Source organism: Camelina sativa, chromosome 15, assembly GCF_030686135.1.
Source record: "Camelina sativa cultivar CO46 ecotype springtype chromosome 15, ASM3068613v1".
NCBI classification, from domain to species: Eukaryota; Viridiplantae; Streptophyta; class Magnoliopsida; order Brassicales; family Brassicaceae; genus Camelina; species Camelina sativa.
The window spans coordinates 25,439,039-25,457,624 of NC_141894.1; the positions used below are offsets into that span (position 1 = coordinate 25,439,039).

Sequence of the window (18,586 nt, forward strand, 5' to 3'; positions counted from 1 at the left end):
GTTTTCTTGTGGGAATTCATGTTTATATACACATTGAGCGTTGAACAATAATAAATAAAAAGACATATTAAGTATAGATTCATTACCTAAATATAGCATCCATCAATTATACTTCCTAAGTGATTTTTTTGACTACAGATTATAATGTAACGGTAATTATGGCAATATAATATAAATTATATTGACACGTGTAAATTTATAATTACTATATCATGCAGTTTTAAGGCTTTCTATCAACAAGGATTACTTACTTTTTCCAATTTTTTCTTGGGGGGGGGGGGGGAAGGTGAAGTTGAAATCGAGTGTTTTATTTAAAATTCGGCAAACATGTAAAATAAAACCCTCACCGTTTTCAAAAACATGTAAATGATCCTTATTATTTTGTGGGGTTTTAATCTCTCAACTTCTAATAGATGGTAAAATAACTCATGATGTTCAAACCCAAATAAAATCTGAGCGTTATATTAAAACATAGATACAAAAGCTATCGCATTTAAAAAGCTACAGATGTTAATTCACATTTGGGTAGGTGGTGTTGTATTGGGAGCAAAATGTCTTCGGCGAAGTCCTTCCTCTCTTCATTTGGAATTAGAAGCACTTCTTTGGGCCATGGAGAGTATCCTTTCGAGAAGTGTTGTTCATCAGAACTTCGAGAAGGATTGTGCTGAATTAGTCATGATAGTGCAAGTCCCTGAAGATTGGCCAGCGTTTTCCAACCAGCTCGATGATTTCTTCTTGCTACGTGTTTCCTTCCCGCTCTTCACCCTGCCGAAGATCCCTCGGTCATCCAATTTGAGGGTGTATTGCCTCGCTCGGTCTTCTAGAATGTTATTGTTTGAGTTTCCTTTGTAAACTTTTTTCCTCCGGTTTGGGCTACCAATTTTGGAGTAATGTTCTAATTAATGTTTGGTTGTTTAAAAAAATATTTAGATAACGCTCTATGTATTATTAAATTGGTTTGATTTCATTAAGCTTTTTGTAATTAACCCTAATAAATCTTCATTATTTAAAATTTTCAATGATAATATTTTCAATCTTCATTATTATTGATCTCATGATCGATTTCTGTTGGCCGGATGGTCAGGAGTGGGGCAAACTGTTGTGACGGTTGTCGGAGGACTGCTTTGTTATATTCGAGGACGATTCTATGTTAGTGAAAGAGAATTTTAACCCTCTGAACCCAAAATTGGTGGGTATCAATCGACATCAAGGGGCAGTGTCGATTGATTTTTAGGTCTGGTCGGTTTAGCTTTTAACATGCTGGTTAAGCGGATTTTTGGAAAACCTTAAACGTTTCTTCTTAAAAGTCGACGCCCTAACTGTTTTGTGGCAGAGAGTTGTATTTGTCATTCCTTAGAGAAGAAAAAAAGATTTGGGTTTGTGAGATCAAGTGAGAGATCAAAGGAGAAGAGCTTTGCTTGGTTTGGTGTGTGAACTGGTGTGTGAGGCAGAAGAGAAGGACATAAGAATGTTGTTGTGGTATTTTAGGGTTTTTGTTGGTTGTGTTGCATCGGTCTAGTCAGATCAATATTTTTTTGTTTCGAGGTGTGTGGGACCATGACTTATCTGAGCGTTTAGATTTTGTGTTTTCGTTGTTTTGTGATGTGCGGATTAATTTCTTATTTTTCTGTATTTTGTTGTGGTTGATGGTCTTGAATGGTTGTCGGTTTTGTGTGTTGGTCTTGTGAGAACGGCTTGGTGGATTGGATTGCTAAGAATGGCTTCGGAATTGTTGCAGCAACGGCTCTCCAAGGCTTTAATCTTCAAGTTGCAATCGCTAACATCCTTAGCATTCTCCCTTATCTCCTTTGATTGTTGAACTTTTCCTTCTTCAAGAAAAAGGAGCTTCCTCTCAAAGGCTTCAGCAGTTTCAAAATTTTCCTCCTCTACTCTTCTAACTTCAACAGCAAATTCATCCATTCTTCCCGATAGATACGAATGGATTTTGTCGAGATTTCCATGTATCATCTTCATAGTCTCATCTAGAGTGTTTGTCATCCGACTTATAAAATTCAATATCATCTCTTCTTCAGCTTTTTGTTGAGTAGACTCACGAAAATTGTCTTGGTAGACTCGTTTTGGGAGTCGGAAAGGATCTCGGTATTGGTGTGAGCGGTTTAAATTGGTTGCGGCTCTCCTTGGATAAGGTCTTTGAAAGCGACTTGGACGGTGACTTAGGACAGGTTCCCAATCTTCATAAACATCATATGGAGTTGGAGATGGTCGAGTTCTAGGGTTACCTCGGTAGAAAGCTTCTCCTTGATGTTGGTGTTGTCAAAAATTAAAATTTTCGGTACCTTCTTCATTAGGGAACTGATATGTCATGCAACAGTAGAAGTCTTTGAGCTCTTCTTCTCCATCTTTTTTAGCAGATGATAGATCATAGGACTCATCATTCTCCATAGGCAAATCTTCATATTCTATAGCTCTCTCCTTGAAATAATCTTCTTCCTCATCGGTTGGGTAATCTTTTTCTCTAGTCCACTCCTTGGACTTGTTAGGATCGGTTGGATCATCACATGAGGCTCTATATTCTTCTTCAGCATCAGCAGGTTGATATAGTTGATCATCACTCCAGTTGTTGCACTCACCGGATTTGTTAAGTAGGGCTTCTACCTTCCACTCTAAACGGCTCTCAATGGTGTCAATGGTGTAACCCAAATTGATAATCTTTGTTCGGCCATCATCAATATACTCCGTGTTGTTTAAGACTTGATTGTTGACAGCATTGATTTGTTCCTCCAAGCGTGTAACGTCCTTGGTGATAGTCTCGAGTTTGGCTCCAAACTCAATGCTCATCTTATCCAGCTTAGCATTAAAAACTTTATCAGCCTCCTCTTGACTTGATATAAGTTCTTCTATCATCTTCATGAGCTTGTCTTCAGTGTGAGAGCTCCTTGAAGTGACTGGTTTTCGATTGTCATAGACTTATTTTTCATTGACATCGACATTCATGACTTCTTGTGGATCAAGGTATTGGTCCGTCGCAAAGCATGGTACGTCCGTGTGGTACGGCGTGTAGGAATGGTCAGCTCGGCAGTAAGCTGGTCCCATAGGTGCTCGGCCTTGAGGTGTTCGAGTGAAAGCATTTCGACGAGGTTGTCTAAGTGTTGGTACAATGCTTGGTCGAGAGTGACCAATGCTTGTGCCTTGCAGCGAATGGCTTTGCGGACCGGATGGGTCTCCGTCCGTGGCTCGGTAGCGTGACATGAGTTGTGCAATTGTGAGATTCTCAAAATCTCCTGGGAGAGCGTCGAGGTTCATCCTCAAGGTCTCCTGAAACAGTGAAAAACAAAAAGAAAAATTAAAAGCAAGGTGTCCTAGACGTTACTCTAGTTCCTAGACTCTTGTAAACAACAATCTCTCCCCGGCAACGGCGCCAAAAAGCTTTGATGTGTGTGGTTTTTCACTTCAAATCTTTCACCTTAAAAGACCACACAACTGCTGAAAGTGCACAACTAATCGGTAGTAGTATTTAAGGATCGATCCCACAGAGAGAGAGTTGTTGTTCGACCGAATCCAACGGAAGTAAGTAAGGCTAGGACTCAATAGAAATAGGGTTTTGTGGTTGTCACGGTTGTAGCAAGCAAATAAACGAAAGTAAAAGCAAGTAAAATAAATGAAACAAGCGTTGGGCATCAAGGGGAATCGCAGGGGTTCAATGATCTATCTATCTAGGAAAGTTTAGGGTTAGTTTGTCTATCTAAAACTCGGACTACGAAACACTAATAAACCGTTAACTTAAAGTTCTCAAGCTAACCGTCTAAGATCACTACACCCCGTAACTCAACTGTCGCAGGCTACGACGCATAGATCAAAGCATTTAAAACAGGTTCGACTAACATTCGTGGAATTCCATAGGTAAGGGCTATGTGCTTCCTATGTCTCCCCACACATCTAAGCTAGGTCAAGCACACATGCAAGCTTTTGGCAAAGCACACACACTTTAGATCATAGTTAGTTCATGAGGCTAACTTAAAGCATTAAGTAAAGACTTAGAATTAAAGCATAGAATAAACCGAATTTAAATCTAACAAACCCTAAAAATTGCCACCTAAACTAAGATCATCTTCCTTCTTTGATTTATCCCTTTAAACCCAACTAGAAAACTACTCTAGCATGTTTAAGGGAGTCATCAAAGCAAGGTTTAATAAACTCATAAACATAAAAGAATAAATAGAGAAAAGGGTTTTAGATATTACTTCAATGATTGTCAAACAAAGTGTAAGATCATTTTCCTTAGAAACAAGAACAAAGTAAATAGAATAGAGAGAGTTTGGTGATCTCCAAGGCTTCAAGAGAGGGACAAGAGAGAGGTCTGCAGGTCGTGGCTGTTCTTCTGGTCGTCGGCTCCTTTGAGGCAGTTTTTTGGGCACACCCTAAACCCTAGGGCTTAGAAGAGTATTTATAGGGTTCTGTCTAGATTTAGGGTTTTGTAAGGCTACAAACGTCTTCTCTTGATAAGTGCATGGCAAAGGCGGCGTAGGAAGCTTCTAGAACGGTGGTGAAGATTTGGACTGGGCCGCTGTGGTGGTCGGTGGTCAGGCCTTCAAATAAAAGCCCATGGGCTTGATGGTTCTTCTTAGGTCGGTTTAAGGTACGTCTCGGTAATTCGGGCATAACTTCCGGATGGTTAGATGGATCGACTTGATTCCACTTCAAGGAGAAATATGACTCTTTCAGCTTTCCATAGACACCAAGTACGTCGAAAATTGAGTTCTGGAAGTTCTTCAAACGTTGCTCGTACTGTAAAGCTCTGAAACTTTCCTAAAACGTATTTTCCTTGCCTTTTGGTCCTTTTTGCTATAAAACCTGTAAAACCTTCTTGAAACCTAAAATACTTGATAATATACATTAAAGCCTTGAAATCATATCAAACTCATCCTAAATGCATACTAAAACTATAGCTAAAATGGGTAAAATAATGTTGTTATCAGTGTACATATCTTTTCGGTCAAGTGTCCTGAGATCAACTCACCTTGGTAAGGAAAACATGCACCAAGAGTTGGGTCTTCATTCAACTTAGTATCTTTATTGTTTTTTAGTTTCAAGAATAATCAATACTTGGTTTTGTTACCAAGTTACTATCTCTATATAAACACATGTAATCTCATTTGAGAAATCAATCAATCAATTTCCTTTTCATTTTATGAGTCTATCTCTTTGTTTTTTTTTGTCTAGAACACTTCCTTGTTTCTTGGTGTGTAATATCCAGGCAACAGCCTCCTCTTGTTGGACTAGTGTGTCATATATAACAGCGATTGGAGTTGGGAATATCAGCAGCCTTCCGCAACTGCTTTGTGACCCCTCAATCCATTAAGTCTCCCTCGTTGCACCTTGCACCTTGGCGAGTTTCTATCCTTTCCAACTCTGCTGAGTGATCCTCGAATTTGGGCGTATCACAATCCAAAATTACAAAAGAAACATAACATATCGTGGAATCTCATTGAAGGCTCGAAGAGGATGTTCTAGGACTTCATGCCACACACAATCGACTAACTCACATAATCAATCAAAGGCATGCAAATCCAAACATCAACAACAGAAATACAATGAACCCGTACCTAGAACCGTAAGAGCTCTAATACCAAACTAAAATAACCTGACCCATTTTTTAAATAATAATAATAATTAACTAGTGGTCCCATACACACTAGGCACCGAACCAAAACCAAAATAAACAGCAGAATAACCAAAAATTACCAATGATCAATAACCAATAACCAATGGTAGTGATTCAACCAAATCATAAAACATAACCCAGCAACCTAGCAATCTTCTACTGACTCAACTCTAGCAACCTACAGAAGTCACTAGAACATCTTCTTCTTCATCGCCTTGATTCCACGATCACACTTTGCCTTTACCTGCACCACAACACTCAGTGAGGCAAATCTCCCATCTACTGGGCTATACACACAAGCAATTAAGATATCTCTAGCCATCAAACAACAATCAATAAACAGACAACAAACCAGGACAATTGCATCGACCGACACCAAATCATGCATCGACCGACACCAACTAGGATTGCATCGACTGACACAAGCTTGTATCGACCGATACAAGGTACACCTTCATCGACCGACACTAACACTGCATCGACTGATGCATGCTCGACATTTTACGAAAATCCCTAATTGCAACGATCGATGCGTCCACATGGCATTGACCGATGCTCCTAGGTCAAATTGTGCCGTCCTTGCATTGCATCAACCGACGCACAAAGTGCATCGATCGACGAACATGCTGAGCATCATCTTCCCCGAAGCTCCTTGCCGGATCTCCATCCCTAAACCACCAAAACACAATCCAATGCCAAAAAAAAAGCTTCCCAAAGCCTCTTGCAACTCAACAAAGTTCTCACAAGCCAGATAAACACATAAATTAAACAAGCAAATCGGAGAAATCTCAAGCTTAAACAAGCCATGGTCATGCACTCACCTTTGCCAAAGAAGTTTCTGAACCTAAAACGATAGATCTACACTCCTAGCACGCTACTACAACTATCCCAGCTACAGATCTCCACAGGAACAGCCACAAATCATCAAGAATTCTCAAAAACACTTAAAAACCTCTTCCTCTCTTCTCTTTTTCTCAAAAACGGCCCACTTCGGCCAACCCTCGAGTTCCTCCTTTTATACACGATTTCAGGGTTTTTCCTAACCCAAAACACAACGTTTAACTTAAACTCGTTCGCAAAAACCAACCTTGCATCGACCGATGCACTATGCATCGATCGATGCACCTCCCAAACCGAGATTCCGTTTCGTGGATGTTACATCCATTAAGAAAGGTGAGCCCATGTGCCGGGAGTGGACATGGGGCCCATTGAGAGGTGGCGGTCGAAGAATTACAACATGATTTTTTCCTGTGTTTTGTCTTCACTCGCACAGTTCCGACAATCACTTCCTGGAAGGTCATCCATCCAAAAACTACTCCAGCTCAAACACGCTCCTTTCACTATACCGAAAAGATAAGTGCACTTTGGTGACATAGGTGGTCAAATCAATTCTTTTAAGCCTCTCCGCATATTCCTTAAACCGGGATGTCACACTTTTTCTAAAATATTTCAATAATATATAAAACTATTGTATTTTTCAAAAATATTAAATAATAAAGTGGCTAATCCTAATTGGTTGTTTTAAATCCTATGTGGGCAGCCTTAGAAGCTGTTAACTCCTACTTTTTATTTGTGTAGATTATTAATATTATTATTATTATGACTAGGATTCAAACTTCCGTGATATCGCGGAGGAAGTATTTCAAAAAAAGTTATATTAAATTTTAAATTATATTATTATATATTATAAAATTATTTGAAAATAATAATATAGTTTGAAAATATATGCTAAGAATAAAACTAAAAATTATTTCAAAAAAGGAAAAATAATCAATAGGGTTAAAATTACATAAATATTAAACATATATAATTGCTAGTTAAAAAAACACAGCCGTCAAAATGAAAACTTATACTAAAAAATATTTTGTCAAAAAAACTCAACCTTAAGTTAAAAATTATTAAATGAAAAGTCATAATGAACAGATTCAACTTTGTAAATTTTTTTGTATGTATAATAAGTATAAAATAATTTATGAAAAATTATAGTAAAGAGTAACAAGCATCATAACATTTGTTAACATTTTTATTATTAATTAATACACAAATGTTATGATGAACTGAAGTGATTATAAGTGAAAATATCAAACAAAAACATATAATAAATAAATGCAATACATAAAAGGGGTAAATGGTCAAATTATTATTATTTTGAAAACGATGAAAACACCTTTGTCAATAGATTATACATAAAAGGGGTAAATGATCAGATTAACTCTTTTATGGGTGAACGAGAAAGCACACAAAAGTGAAGCTTCGACTCATAAGGATCCCAATATATTCCAACCACATCGCCTATCTTCAAATCTCTTCTCACGACGAATTCCCTACGCCATGCACTGCCAAGAATATAGCTTAGACACTTGGGCCATTTCTTAAGAACCAGCTTGTGCATAGTATCAGTGTCTTCATCATACACGTTGACTGCTAATCCAGGGCCTTCTTCGACTACCCTTTGATCAGATATAGGGAGATATCTCAGAATGTCGCTACGCACAATGCTTCCATTCAGATAAAGATAGTTTAGATAGCCAATACTGCTTTTGGTCAATTCCTTCTTGATGGTCCATGGATCGGTGTAGAGAGTTGTTTTTGTTGAGACATTGTGGTGCACCTCCTCTCTTTGTTCTTGATCCGTCGTAAACCTCAACGACGCCAGGTTTATGTTTTCTTCGGTTTGCTTATTGTCTGACGCATCTTCGGGATCATCATGTGGCTTGTCATACGGAAACAGATCCAGGGTGACCAAAGTCTTATTTGACGCTGAAATAGGAGCCATATCCATATCCAATGATCGCAAAAAACTGAAAAATCTGACCAAAGCATTGGATCAAACTCATTTTTTTTTCTTTAAAATCACAGTCAATTTAAAAGAAGCCTCTTTCTATAGTTATTTTTTATAAGTTATCTGTCTACTTAAATCATTTGTTACTGGATCTGAAATTTATAATGAAATCTGAGAAGCTTAGTATACATTTCACAGAATTTTCAAACATATGCAAAGTATACGAATATTCAAAACGAAATAATTTAAAATTATGTTCAAGATCCCTTCTCATAAGTGCGAGCTACTTTCAGAATAACCATATATGAAAATTTGTTAATGTATAGAACTCAGAATTCTCAATTTAAAACCAAAAAACCATCGTAAAATTAGTAAATAAATAAAAAATGGATGAGAGGCCGACCTTTACCACGAAGACCCGATGTGTTTATAAGGAGGCGGTCATCGATTGTATATGGTAAAAAACATTCTGAAGTGTTTTCTTGTGGGGATTCATGTTTATATACACATTGAGCGTTGAACAATAATAAATAAAAAGACATATTGAGTATAGATTCATTACCTAAAAATAGCATCCATCAATTATACTTCCTAAGTGATTTTTTTGACTAAAGATTATAATGTAACGGTAATTATGGTAATATAATATAAATTATGTTGACACATGTAAATTTATAATTACCATATCATGCAGTTTTAAGGCTTTCTATCAACAAGGATTACTTGCTTTTTCCTTGTGAAGCATGTAAAAGAAAACCCTCACCGTTTTCAAAAACATGTAAATGATCCTTATTATTTTGTGGGGTTTTAATCTCTCAACTTCTAATAGATGGGAAAATAACTCATGATGTTCAAACCCAAATAAAATCTGAGCGTTATATTAAAACATGGATACAAAAGCTATCGCATTTAAAAAGCTACAGATGTTAATTCACATTTGGGTTGGTGGTGTTGTATTGGGAGCAAAATGTCTTCGGCGAAGTCCTTCCTCTCTTCATTTGGAATTAGAAGCACTTCTTTGGGCCATGGAGAGTATCCTTTCGAGAAGTGTTGTTCATCAGAACTTCGAGAAGGATTGTGCTGAATTAGTCATGATAGTGCAAGTCCCTGAAGATTGGCCAGCGTTTTCCAACCAGCTCGATGATTTCTTCTTGCTACGTGTTTCCTTCCCGCTCTTCACCCTGCCGAAGATCCCTCGGTCATCCAATTTGAGGGTGTATTGCCTCGCTCGGTCTTCTAGAATGTTATTGTTTGAGTTTCCTTTGTAAACTTTTTTCCTCCGGTTTGGGCTACCAATTTTGGAGTAATGTTCTAATTAATGTTTGGTTGTTTAAAAAAATATTTAGATAACGCTCTATGTATTATTAAATTGGTTTGATTTCATTAAGCTTTTTGTAATTAACCCTAATAAATCTTCATTATTTAAAATTTTCAATGATAATATTTTCAATCTTCATTATTATTGATCTCATGATCGGTTTCTGTTGGCCGGATGGTCAGGAGTGGGGCAAACTGTTGTGACGGTTGTCGGAGGACTGCTTTGTTATATTCGAGGACGATTCTATGTTAGTGAAAGAGAATTTTAACCCTCTGAACCCAAAATTGGTGGGTGTCAATCGACATCAAGGGGCAGTGTCGATTGATTTTTCGGTCTAGTCGGTTTAGCTTTTAACAGGCTGGTTAAGCAGATTTTTGGAAAACCTTAAACGTTTCTTCTTAAAAGTCGACGCCCTAACTGTTTTGTGGCAGAGAGTTGTATTTGTCATTCCTTAGAGAAGAGAAAAATATTTGGGTTTGTGAGATCAAGTGAGAGATCAAAGGAGAAGAGCTTTGTTTGGTTTGGTGTGTGAACTGGTGTGTGAGGCAGAAGAGAAGGACATAGGAATGTTGTTGTGGTATTTTAGGGTTTTTGTTGGTTGTGTCGCATCGGTCTAGTCAGATCAATATTTTTTTGTTTCGAGGTGTGTGGGACCGTGACTTATCTGAGCGTTTAGATTTTGTGTTTTCGTTGTTTTGTGATGTGCGGATTAATTTCTTATTTTTCTGTATTTTGTTGTGGTTGATGGTCTTGAATGGTTGTCGGTTTTGTGTGTTGGTCTTGTGAGAACGGCTTGGTGGTTTTGATTGTTGAGAAGGAAGATCAATAGAGATGTGGTCATATGGGTTAATGTCGATCGACACTAGGCCATGTTCGCGATGGAGGATGAGACAATGTTGAACGACACCAAGGGAGGGTGTCGGTCGACACCAGAGCAGTGTTGAGGGAAGTTGTAAAGTAGTGTGAAAGACAGGGTGTCGGTCGACACTTATAGACAGTTTCGTGCAAATCATTTCCTGATTGCCCTGGTATATATCTTAATTACTTGTGTTTGTAGTCTAGTATATTGGAGGATTACCTCACTAAGTATTTGTGATAATACTTACGCATCTCTTTTTGTGTTACAGGTGTTGGTCGATAATTGAGTTTGGTTAACAGTTGCAACGCTTTAGTCTTGACTCTGTAGTTTGTGTCAATTCATTGAAGAGGCACAAGTGTGAAGAGACACAAGTCATTGTAATGTTGTGTCTATTTGTTTTCCATATAAACAAATTTTTCTTGATGTAAATAACAAATTTCAAAGAAAGAAAAGTTTTAGTTTCGATTCTTGTCTTCTCTAAAAGAATAGAGACAAATGTCTCTTGCTCTGTTTCTTCTTCTTCTCAATATTATAACATGGTACCAGAGCTTATGCTGGTCTTTGAGCCTGATCCAAGCAAAACTAAAATAAGAAGAATTCCACTCCAAGAAGAAGAGAAAGATGGAGACAACAAATCAAGGGTGAGATGAAGAAGAAGAAGACCAAATAGGAAAAGATGGTGGTGACAAAAGAGAGTACCGTCAACCTTCACAAACATTTACCAACAGTACCTTCAACTAGAAGGCTCCAAAGGGATGAAGGAGATAGAAAATCTTCTCAAGAGGCAATGGAGAAAATGGATGTGGAGATGCAGTTGTGGAAGGATAATTCTAAAACTTTGTTCAACAATGTTTTGGTAAATCACAAGGATGGAAAGAAGGCATCACTTGATGAAGTTGAGAATCATAAAATTTCTTCAGTTGAACAAGACGGGGAACCCGCTGTTTGAAGAAACAGAGCATGGCGAATTAGCAAAAAGTAGTTTTGAGTTCGTGAGGAAGACGTCAACATGGAGAAGCTGCCTGTTGGAAAAACAGAGCAAGACTACTCAGCAAAAAAAAGGTTCAAGGGAATGCATGATACGTCAAGGAGACGTGATGGTGATCAAAGAGAGTCACCAAGAAAGAAAAGAGGATGCTTACCTCATAGAAAAAATAAAGCATAAGTTGGTTAAAGAGATAAACGAAGAGGACGTGGAGTAGATTCACGCGTAAGACGTCATGGAGACGTTTTGGTGATCCAAGGGAGATATCAAGCACAAAAGGAGGATGCTTACCTCGAAGAAAAATGGAGCAAAATAATATGCTTACCTATTGAAGTTAAACTTGATTTTGGGTTAAACTTAATTATGGGTTTACTAAACCCAAAGTTAAGCCTAAGTGCTAGATTTCTCTAGAAGCATTGTTAAAATCATCATCACATTTAATTGTTCTAATGAATTCTATTAGATAGATATATTAAGATATTTATGTAGGATAATCTAGATATTTGTAAGATAAAATCTAGATATTATATTTACTTTAGTAGAGTGATATAGATAATAGTAAAATAATCTAGAAACTTTTGTAAGCTAACCGTGGAGGCTATAAGTACCTCCTCACCCTCATCATTTGTAATTAACTTGAAGAAGTGAAATAAAAAGAAAGTTGCAATAAAGAGTGTTCTTCATAAGTTCTCTAAGACTAGTTACAATGGTGAAATTCTAAACTGTTGAATAAATTATTCAACAGTTGAAGTCATGCAATAGTCAGTTGAAAAAAATAAAAGAGCTGAGGTGGAGACAACTAAGTTGAAGACATTCAACGGAGTTGAAGACCAAAAGTTTGGGGTATACTTGCCACATGGCAGGTTTTTATTGGTTAATTTTTTTAATTGTAGGATAATATTTAGATAAAGAAATGTGTTGTGTTTCTATTGGATGGTGAGATTGCATATATTTTTAATTCAACCCAATTATCTTATAGAATCCAAAAATTTTATTTTAAAGATTTTATACCAAAATTCATCATTTTTCATTCTCTATAAATAGAGACTTGTTTCATTTAATTTGGACACACAAAAAAAACTCATCTTTTCTACTTTATTTTTTCTATCAGCTATCATCTTTTATTTCTTGTTTTTATTATTTGCAAACAATTTCTATATTTTATTAAATAAAAACAAAATCTCAATTTATTATATAAATTAATTTAATTTTTAATTATTTTAATTTCATTTGATATTAAATATGATTAATAATATGTGAGCACAAAAAATAAACATAAACAAGGTGAAAAATATGAAATAAATTTTGGTGGAGTCAGATGTTGTAATTTTTTTTTTTTTTTTGAATAAAATGTAAAATTTATTCGAAAAAAGCATTTTACATCAGCGTTTGGTTAAAAATGGTTGAAACTAGAAAATCGAAAAGTACAAGCAAAATGTTTGGTGTTATCTTGTGGCCAGCCACAGTGCCAGAGCAGCATTTGATTTGCTGGTGCACTGAGAGTGGAATGAGAGTAGCTTGTCTCTTATATTCCGGTCGATTGTTTTGAGTAGATGAGGAGCTGTGACTGATGGTTCTCCATGCCTTCTCCTGTTCCGTTCTCGCCATAGTGTGTGAGCGGTGGCCTAAAAAGCATAGCGCAGCAGATATATGGTAGTGGAGTCGAGTGTATCAGCGGTAAGGAGGGACAAATTGTCATCCCAGGAAGTCGAGAATCTGTGTGGACAGAGTTTATGAGTAAGGCATGTCCATATTTCTGCAGAAAATGGGCAGGAGAAAAAGAGGTGGTCACGAGTTTCCAATGGTGCAGAACAGAGTACACATGACGAGTTGAAACTTTCACTCCAAGACTGCATTTGGTCCCCTATTGACAACTTATTCGGGACTGCTAGCCATACCATGAGTGAGTATTTGGGAGTGGCCAGTGAAAACCAGACTCCTTTATACCAGTGTGGACGTGGTCGCGGATCCTGCAAGCTCTCCCAGGTCTCCTTAGTGCTGAAAACCGGTTTAAATGAGCCCCCTTGACCTTTCCAGAGAGCTTTATCCTCAGCTCCAATCAGTTCTTGAAAGCGGACCTCATCCAAAGCATTCTCAATATTGTTGAGAGAGTCGACATGGTGCCTTCTGCGCCGGTGGGCGAGAGCCTCTATAACTGTGGCATGTATGGGGATCCCCATATCAATGCACCCTCGCGGGCATGCTATGTCGAGTAAGCGTCCCATAGTCAACCAGTTGTCATACCAAAAGGATATGTTCCTTCCACTCAGTACTTCATATTTGGTATAGTCCACTACAACACTCCGATATTTCAGTAGCTTTTTCCACATCCACGAACCGGCTGTGGTGGTGTCCTTGATCGACCAGAAGGAGCCTTTGCGTAATAAGTAAGTCCGCAGCCACTGAGTCCAAAGGGAATTTGTGGAAAGTAAGCGCCAAATGAGCTTCAGACAGCTCACTGTATTGGCCTCGGTGAGTGATCTTAGGCCTAATCCACCTTCATCTTGAGGGGTACACACATCCTTCCAAGCGACTTTTGCTTCTTGGTGTTGAGTGAGGGCCCAGACCAGAGGAAAGCAGAGCATAGGCTATCTATTTCTTTAAGATAGGCCTTTGATAGTCTAAATGCTGACATCCAGAAGTTTGTTAAGCTAAATATGAGAGAGCTAATTAGCTTCAAACGACCAGCAAAAGATAAGGGGCGAGCTGTCCAGGTACTTATACTTTCTCGGATACGGTCTATGAGAGGAGCATAGTCACGTGCAGTAATCCTCTTTGTCAACAATGGGAGGCCTATATAGCGAACCGGTAACGTTCTAGTAGAAAAAGGGAAAGAGCTAAGAATATCAGCTTTGTCCCCTTCGCGAACTCCTGCCATGTACCGAGTAGATTTCTCAAGACTAACCTGGAGACCGGAGTAATCTGCAAAGTGATTAAAGGTGTGGAGGATTTGTTCTAGTGATCGTTTTGTACCATCAGTAAACACAAGCAAATCGTCAGCAAAGCATAAGTGAGTGAGATTGAGGTTGTGACATTTATGGTGGTATCCGATATGGCGATCCAAAGCTGCTTTATCCAGCATTGCAGACAACACTTGCATACTGATGACAAAAAGATACGGCGAGAGTGAACAACCTTGGCGTAGGCCACGAGCACTGCAGAACAGACCGGAGAGCTCACCATTCACCTGGACCGAGAAAGAAGTAGTAGTGATACATAGCTCTATCCATCGGATGAACTGCTGTGGGAACTCGAGAGCTGTAAGGGTGTTGATGATAAAAGGCCATTGAATAGTGTCGAAAGCTTTTGAGATGTCTATCTGATGTTGTAATTTTTTAAAACAAAACTATTGTAGAGGGTAATAATGATGTATGCGTTGAATTATGATGTGGAAGAAATAGAAGATGATGTGGAGTGTTAAAAAGAAAAAAATTGGTGTTGTAATATTAGAACCGTTGTACATAGTCTAAGACTATCTTTAACCGGGTCTCTTAAGAGAGGTTGTTAAAAAAAAGTGAATTAGAAATAAATCAAAACAACAAAAATACTTGAAACCCGCCTCTTAAACAATAGGTTTAAGAACTCCTAAGAACATGTGTCGTAGCATGTTCTGATTGGCTAATAATTTGTAACCAACAAAAAAAAAATTCCCGAGAGAAGTCATCTCTCTCTTTCTCATCATTCTCCGTCGGAAAAATCGCAAATCATCGTATTTAGATTTGAGAAATTGGAATCGAAAGTTGAGGGGAAATCTATATGAAGCGTTGTTGGATTGTTTCAAGAAATTGGACCAAGGTTTATCATGTCGAGCAGAGAAAAACGTAATGGATTTCACATATCCTAATTTCTCACATCCTTCAGTTCAGGTATGTTTCATCGAATCAGGACCAAGCCGTAGGTTCTAGGAATTTGGATGCTAGTAAGGGGAATACTTTGATTATGAATGATTGTGACAATCCGTCCCGCGGACCCCACTAGCCCCCCGCTAGCTGCCCCAATGGACCATCTGTGGACCCTGCTAGCCCCCCGCTAGCTGTCCCAACGGACTCCAAGCTGGCCCTACAGGGCATCGATCATAACCCATCACTGTGGATATCCGAATCCACCAGTAGGTTATTGGTGCGCCATGCGTTCCTCGAACCCTGGTCCTCACCCTTTAACAACCTTTCCACAGGACAAGTTGCCACCAATTGATCTACAGCTCAATTGGTGACAGCTTGTCCTGTGGGAAGGTTGTTAAAGGGTGGGGACCAGGGTTCGAGGAACACCTGGCGCACCAATAACCTATTGGTGGATTTGGATGAATAGTTTCATTTCCACGAAGAGGGGTTAGGATCGATGCCCTGCAGGGCCAGCTTGGGGTCCGTTGGGACGGCTAGCGAGGGGCTAGCAGGGTTCCACGGACTGTCCATTGGGGCAGCTAGCGGGGGCTAGTGGGGTCCACGGGACGGGTTGTTACAATGATCAAAGGCCTTGTTAAACTCTCATCGTTTAAAGGAGTAGATTACTTATGGCTGACTAATTGAAAGATTCTTTAGACTTGGAGGTTTCAACGATAATGAGAAATTGAAATTTGTGTCTAGGAGTTTATCAGGATCAGTTCTAAGCTAGTTTAACTGTGAGGTGAACCATTCTCCATTTGTTAGCTAGCTAGCATGATTTTCAAAACATAATGGTGGTCAGATCTCACAAGGAGAAGGAAGCCAATGCAAAAACAGATTGGAAGATCTAGAAGAAAACCAGAAAACTTCTAAGGTAGAAGAAGAAGGATATTCTCTCTTGGTGATGAATACTCGAAGAGATGAAGTGGTGAAGAACCATATTTGTCACTAATAAAGTTTCAGAGCAAATAGAATTTGTGAAATGCTTTTCTTCTCTATTCAATCGTAACAAACTTTACAAGATGTGTTATATACATCAAATTACAGTAAACCGGACTAAACTAAACCGACTTCTAATTACAATTAAATAACCAAACCGGCTCAACCAATTCACTCCTGATAGTCACAAGTTCGAGAGAGAACTATACACGTCTCTAGTCTCTAGACACGTCACTATGAACTAGAAACGAGTCTTCTTAAACCATCTCCACTCAAGTAACCCATTTGGATTGCTCAAATCTTAATTAATACTAAACTAATTAAAGCAACTCACTTAGAAACTTAAACAAAATCAATCCTCCACTAGAGAAATTCACTTAGGTTGCTCAATCATTTAAATAATAATTTTTTACATAAAATATAAAACTATAAAATATTACAAATTTAGAAATATTAAACATAAATTTAAAATAAGAAATATTAAATATATTTTACATAATTCGTAAGAAGATTTACTGATGGGTTGCACCAAATTTTTGCCAAATATGCTCAATCAATACTTTTTTCAAACGATCATTCATTTGTGGATCATGAACGTCATTTCGAATGCCCATCAAATTATGTAGATTTTTTTGTCTATCTGTAGAATACGATAGATCAACATGAGAAGTTCCGCTTCCTTCGCCGTGATGGAACTCTGTTGGATAGTAGAAATTGTATTCATGTCGTTCGTCTTCCACTATCATGTTATGCAGGATGATACATGCTCTCATTATTTTTCCTATTTTTCCTTTATCCCAAAAAAGTGCGGGATTTTTCACGATTGCAAATCGAGCTTGCAAGACTCCAAAGGCACGCTCTACATCTTTCCGGCATGCTTCTTGACATTGAGCAAAGAGTTTAGCTTTTCGGCCACGTGGTAGTGTAATTGATTGGATGAAAGTTGCCCAGTTGGGATAGATACCGTCAGTGACGTAGTACGCCATTTTATATTTGAAACACACTTTGTTAGTGGTATGGATTGATGGATGTATGCAATGGTGAGATATGGAATGAATGAATGGTAGGGTGTTTCAATTCCCCTTATGCAAATGTAGTACAAGAGGTGTAAATCCAATCTGAGGATTGTGAACAATCAGAATGTGTATAAGTTAAGCTAAATATGCAAAGGATGTTTGTCACTAACAATCCTATTAATGAAATGTAAGGAGCAGAAAGTAAAACTACTAGAACTAGATGCTGAATGCAAATGGAACAGAATGATTATCACTAAAATGAAGCTACAACAGAAATAGAAACTATGCTAATAAACTAATGCAAGACAATATTGAACAGGGAAATAAGTAAATGCAACAGTAATGCAAATAGAATGAGACTAGAGATAATACAAGACAACTACAAATCATAAACAAGGAGTTCTGGGGATGAACTCGAGCAAGCACTCGATCGAGTGTAGATCGAGTGCAGGGTCGAGCTGGATAAATCCGTGAAACAAAGCAATGCAAGAAAAACAGAGCAACACAAGAACGAATCAAACAACAATCAAACAGCAGGATTAAGACTTAAAAATCAATAAACAAGGAAGGCCTTGAGGAGGGATTCATGGGCTGGACTAATGAATGAGGTCATCTAACTTGGTCAACAAATCTCAAGCAAACTTTGAGCTAATCTCTAGACATATAAATCTAAGACAAGTTTAATCCACTCTCGTGGCAAGAAACAATCAAACCTATGCATCTCTAGACTTGTTCTCACATAGTAAAGAGTCTACACAAGCAGGAATTAAGCAATACATCTCATACCAAACAAGACCTCTAATCTATTAGCTAGCCTAATGGTAAGCTCTAGATCTAGCCTTATCTATGCTCCTTAAACATTGGTGTGATGCTAAGATGCTTGAAATCAAACCCTAACCTCTCAGTTCAGGATTAGCATTAAGAACATCTAGCCTAGAAGAGATTCTACCACAATCAAGCTTGACCAAAGCAAACAAACCTCAAACACAGCCCAGCCTAACCCATCCTCAATATCCTAAGCTACTACTCACAAGAACACATGATGAACATCAAAGTCATAAACCCAGAAAATACTGAAACTTGCATCAATTGAAAGATAAAACAAAGATCCATAACATTCAAGAAGGAACCAAACACGAATTCTTAATATCTTGAAAGTTATGAAACCAACAAAATCCAAGAA

The 18,586-nt window shown here is 38.0% G+C and overlaps 1 long non-coding RNA gene across 2 annotated transcripts; it reads right to left on the minus strand.

Moving 5' to 3' along the window:
* Nucleotides 1–7,743: 7,743 nt before the first annotated feature.
* On the minus strand, nucleotides 7,744–8,893 carry LOC104747339 (uncharacterized). Of its 2 annotated transcripts, none has more exons than XR_015582757.1 (2): nucleotides 8,809–8,893; nucleotides 7,744–8,433 (listed from the first exon to the last, which is right to left on the minus strand). It is a non-coding gene; the product is annotated as an uncharacterized LOC104747339 (long non-coding RNA). The 2 variants fall into 2 exon arrangements; XR_015582756.1 differs by having other exon boundaries at nucleotides 8,815–8,885.
* Between the last annotated feature and the right edge of the window lie 9,693 nt (nucleotides 8,894–18,586).